Here is a 5,661-nt window from a genome sequence, read left to right on the forward strand (position 1 = left end):
AGCCCCGCCCCCGACGTCAGAGCTCCGGCTCGCGCCCCCGGGCCCCCACCCCTGGCAGCGGCGGAGGGCCTCCAGGTCTCCCGCCAAGCCGCGCTGCTCTGTGGCGCCATCTCTCGCGCCCCCAGGGAACTGCAGGGGGCTGCGCAAGAAGAGGCCTCTTGGATCAGCTGGGCTCCAAACCGAGAAAGAAAGGGTTGCGCTATGCAAGATAGACTGAAGACTTGGGTGCTACTCCGGGTCCCGTCACCATTGCCAGTCCAAGCAGGACCACCGCTGCCCCTTCCTGGGTCTTGCTTTCCTCATAGAAATTGGCAGCTGATGGGGCGCCTGGGTGGCTCAGTAGGTTAAAGCCTCTGCCTTCGGCTCATGTCATGATCCCAGCGTTCTGGGATCGAGCCCCGCATCGAGCCCCACCGGGCTCTGTGCTCAGCAGGGAGCCTACTTCTCCTCTTTCTCTGCCTGCCTCTCTGCCTACTTGTGATCTGTCAAATAAATAAATAAACTCTTAAAAAGAAAGAAAGAAATTGGCAGTTGGGGAGAACAACCTTGCTTTGTTGACGAGGCTCAGGCCCGCCCCTGGGAGCTCCCGCCTAATTGGTGAGAAACGTCCAGGTGAAAAGTGTATATGTAATGGAGGTCCATATGGCCGTCTCCTGCGCATTCCTCAGGGCCAGCCCAAATCCTTCTCCAGATGTCTTTCCCGTCTCCACGCCCCCACCACTCCACCCCTGTCTGATAGGATAGTGAGTCCCTCCTTCCAGCAGGACAGATGACACACTGCTTGCTCTCCCTCTCTTACCATCAGCGGTCCCACCTTGCCAATTCCCATTACCAGCCATCAGGGTGCCCAGCAAGGCAGTGACTAGGGACTCCAAGACACTAAGCATATTGTATTCCCAACTCTGTGAATTGTGCCCCCTGGAGTTGTGTGATCTGGAGGCAGCAGCTCAGCAGCCACTTTCCCCCTACTCATTACTATTGAGGGAAACTCCAGTGGTCCTCCCAGGACAGCAGGGAGGGCCTCATGTGGAGGGGGAGGGGCACAGAGGCCTCTCTGGGATCAGGATAATCATAGACCATGACAGAGGTAGAGGAAGGTAAATAAGTCTGTTGGGGATAGATGGTGGGGAGAGGTGGAGAATTCTAAACAAATTGAGTCATAGAATCTGAGCTGTGGGGTGAGGGGGTGGGGTAAGTCAGGTCCCCAGGGGCCAGGAGATTCCAGGAAGAGAAATGGACACCCGCAGAGGCAAACAGTTTTTGTTTCCCTGGGTCCTGCCCAGGTTGTAGGAAAAGAGCAGGAAGAGCTCCAGGTGACTGATGGCAGCATCACAGCCCCCTCTCCCTCATATCTCAATGGAGACTGCCCCCTAGGGCTAGAGCACAGGTGGTTCCAGGGGGGGACTATCCCGAATCCAAGCCCATAGGGCATGAAGGGGGAGCCCAGAGAGGGGCCAGAGGGGACCTGGTGAGGGGGAGAGAGCACCCAAGAGAACTTCTCTGTTCCTGCAAATGTTTTCTTTATAAGGGGACTTTCTATACCCCAGTTCCAAGTTCCACAGTTCAAATGGTGGCATGTCATGTGCCATTTAATAGGCCAAAGAGGGAAATGCTTTTCGGTCAAGAGCACTGGCCGTCAATCAGACATCCTACAGAGGGTTTGCCCTATTGCCAGCTCTCTGTGAGGCTTTGGTCAAATCCCTCCCCAGATTCAGTTTCCCCACCTGAAAGTCCGGGGACCAGACTTGTTACCTAAAGGTTGTTCTAGTTGTCTATGGGACGAGGCAATCTGCCCCACCTGCACAAGTGGAAAGGGCGGGCAGTAGCCCCAGAGCCAAGAGAACAGAGCAGGGATGGTGGGGCTGATGTGGTCCCTCTTGTGGCTCTGGGGGCTCTGGTTGGCACTTTGGGGCTCTCAGGCTGCAGCTCTGTAGAGTCGTAGCTCCTGGAGCCACAGATCACACGCCTCCCCTCTCTCCGAGTCCTCAGGTTATAAGGGAGCCTAATTGTTATTTACTGAGAGCTCTGACTCCTGAGCCACAATAAGCTATAGATGGGACCCTGCCAAAGAATCTGGGAGCATCTAGTGAGGAGGCAGGGAAGGAGTTGTGGAAGCCACAGAAGATTTAAATTGACTTCTTGGGGATCTTGGAGAGCCACAGGCTGGAGAACAAAGGACTCTTACAATCACAGGCTTTTAAAACTCCTGGCATCGCAGATGAGCCCGCGAAATCTTAGCATTACAATCCCTACCCTTAAGGACCTCAGAGACCATCTCATGTGAACTTGTCATAGTACAGCTGAGGAGCTGAGCCCAGAGAAAGCCTGCACCTCACCCTAGGCGGCCCCACACAGGCCCCAGTAAGCCAGTATGAGCTGTGATGGTGCTCCAGAGTCAGGGATGTGGGCTCCATGCTCCACAGAGGCCCTGCCTGCAGTGGGGACCCTGTCCCACAGGATCTGAGCCATGCAGTACTGTTGTTGACAAGGGATCTGAACAAGATGTCAGTCTCTGCGGGTGTGGACCAGGAATCGTGGCGCCCTCTGCTGGCCGCAATGGAATTTTAACAAGGAAGTACAAAGCAGGAGGAATGCTCTCTAAGGGCTCCTGGCTGGCTCAGTCAGTGGAGAATAATAGGACGGTTTATCTCCGGGTTGTAAGTTTGAACTCCTCATTGGGTACAGATATTACTTAAAAGTAAAAGATCTTTAAAAATTTTTTTTCAATATTTTGCACTTGACTAACCTTTAACTGGCCAAGTCCTACCCCTCTAAATGTCGGTTGCCCACCTGTGTGAGGGAGCCAAGGAGAGGGGTGGGCTTTGGTCTAAGGAGGAACTGTGGCTAGGAGGCCAGGGTGGGCCTCAGACTTGGGGCAGGACAGGAACTGAGCTGAGGCTGCTGGGCCCGAGAGCGAGGCTCAGGCCAAATTTAGGTCCAGACCCTGAGCTGGGTCTGGAATCTCACTGGGGTTGGGTTCTGGGGTCACAGAGATAGGGGTCAAGTCCCAGTTTTGCCATTGCCAGGCTGTGTGGCCTGTGTGGCTTAAGTAAGTGACTTTACCTCTCTGAGTGCAAGCTCACCAGCCCAGGGTGTAGTGAGGATCTATTGAGACCCCATGTCGGGGACACCAGCTTCTTCCAGGACACTGGGTTCAGAACCCTTATCTGCTCCCTCTCCTCCTGTGTCTTCAGTTCTTGCTCAGTGTCCTCCCTGCAGTCTGGCATGTGGACTCTGCTCAATGTCCCCCTTCTCACTTCAGCCCTGCAATTTCTTCCTGATCCAGCTTAGGAGGCCTGTTCACTTGCCTTTGCCAGGGACGGCTCCTCATTGGCCATAATGGGCCCAAAATAGCAATTTCCCTTGCTGCTTCCTGCAACCTCGCCTGTGGCTTAAAGTCTGCGAGGACAGAAGGGAGAATTGGTGTTTGGCAGGCATGCAAAAGATGTGAAGGGCTGACATAGGTCATTGGTTCCAGGGACAGCAGACACTTGCCTAGGGTCACACAGTGAGGAGAGGCTAGGGCTGAGGCGTGAGTTTGGATGTCTGGGTACCCCATCTCCTCCCCAGAAGGTCTAAGCCAGGGCCTTAGCCAGACTTGCCATGGCTTACACCAAGACTTCTAGACCTGCAGACTACTACTAACCCCAGTTTGAGGTGTACAATGGGGCCCCTGGAGACCAGCTAATCCAGTCCTGTGCTTCCTGGGTTCTAAGGGTCTTTCTCTGACTGTTCTGACCACAGGAAATCTTCCTGCCTGGGCTGCCCGCTAACCCACCTCACCCCAGCTCCCCAGCCTCAGTGTTGCCTTGCTGTGTGACCTGAGGTTAAGTCCCTAACCCTCTCTGTGCCTCATCTTCCCCATGAGGTGGATGTCAGCTAGCTAAATCCTACCCTCTGTCCCCAGCCCAAGGATCACTTGGAGAACCCCTTTGAAGAAGAGATGGTTGTCTCCCATCCTCTGAGGTCAGGACACCCTGCCCTGGGCTGGTCTACAGAATACGAGTCAGACATCTCCTGAGTGACTGGATGTGGCTTCTCAGACTCCATCCTCCTGTCCTCCAGCCACTCTGCGTGGCTGCCCCTCCTCTCTCCCTTGAGCCATAGAGCCCCAAGCAGACAGACCATACGTGAATCCAGGCTGCACCACTTAGCAGACTGGTGACCTTGAGGAAGGCATTTTACCTCCCTGAGCCTCAGTTTCCTCATCTGAAAAGAGAATAATGGTACTAATGTCATGAGGATTTGGCGAGATGGTCCATGCTCCTGAGTTGGAGCAAACAATAATTGGGAGCTGGAGTTATTGTCCTGTGACATTTAAGACCTAAAGGGGGACCCCAACTGGATCCTCCAGATTGAATTCCACAAGTATTTATTGAGCCTCTACTGTGTATCAGGCAGCCTGGGAATGGAGCAAGGAACAAAATAAGTGGCTCACACTCTGGCTTCCCCTACCATTTCCTCTGCTCCAGCTGGGCCTGCCCTGCAGACTCCTCCCTCTGGGCCCTCCCCTCCCCTGACTGCCTTGGCTCAGGCTGTTCCGTTTCCATACAGAACCTAAGCCCCACTTCCTCTGACCCTGGTCATACCCTGGCCAGCCCTGGTTTCAAGTTCGGGCTGGCAAAATTAAAACGTGGGGTCATAAGCCAGGGTAGTGGTTAGTGTGGGGGGACAGAGTCAGAGGGGGGATACGAAGAGCTTTCAGGGTGACGAAATCATCGTTTTTTTGATCTGGAGGTGTTCACTTCACAAAAATTCATCAAGTCACATGCTAACAAACACAAGTTTGTGTACTTCTCTGTACAAACATTATACTTTAACACAGATCCCTTGAAAAACAGTGGCACCTGGGTCCACCATCCAGATTCTGATTTAATTGGTCTGGGGTGTGGGCTGGGCCCCTCAGGTGATTCTAATGTGCAGCCAAGATCGAGAACTACTGATTTAGAGGACCAGATTCTTCCAGAACTCTCTCCATGGCCAGCAGCCTGATGACTGTTCATCCCAAGACCTCCCTGCCCACTGCTGACTGGCTCAGGGCTAACCACCCATCCAGAGGCTGACCAGGGCCCCAGGATGTGACCTCCTAAGTAACAGTTGGCTGGGCCAGGCCCAATCCTGCTGAGGCACTTGAGCTGGGAGAATGTCGGGGACCCGCCCTTGGGTGCCCAGCACCGAAACTAAAGTCTGGCCAGGGCCCCTATGTTGAAGGCATAGAGGCCGGGAGGCCACAGAAGCCACTGTGAGCAGTGAGAACAGTCATGTGGCAGCAAGGGAGGGAGCAGAGTCTCAAGGTGGAGGGGCCAGGTGTCCTGAGGGAGCTCCCATATCCGGGCTACTGTGCTGGAAACTACTGAATTAGTTGTCCCACTAGTTAGCTCCCCCCTTTTATTTCAGGGCACAACAAATCTCTTCTTCATGGGGGGAAACGATCATAGGCCCCATTTTATAGAGGAAGAAATGAAGGCTTACAGGGGATGGAACTCCTCCAAGGTCACATAGCTAGTTAATGGCAAAGCTTTCCGTTCAAAGCTTTCTGTGTTCTGTTTTTCACCATGAATTCCACATGACCATTGCCTTCCATTCTGGAATATGTGTGTTTAATATCATCCCCTGGGGCGCCTGGGTGGCTCAGTGGGTTAAGCCTCCACCTTTGGCTCA

The sequence above is a fragment of the Mustela lutreola genome, chromosome 1, assembly GCF_030435805.1.
Source record: "Mustela lutreola isolate mMusLut2 chromosome 1, mMusLut2.pri, whole genome shotgun sequence".
Classification (NCBI taxonomy): Eukaryota; Metazoa; Chordata; class Mammalia; order Carnivora; family Mustelidae; genus Mustela; species Mustela lutreola.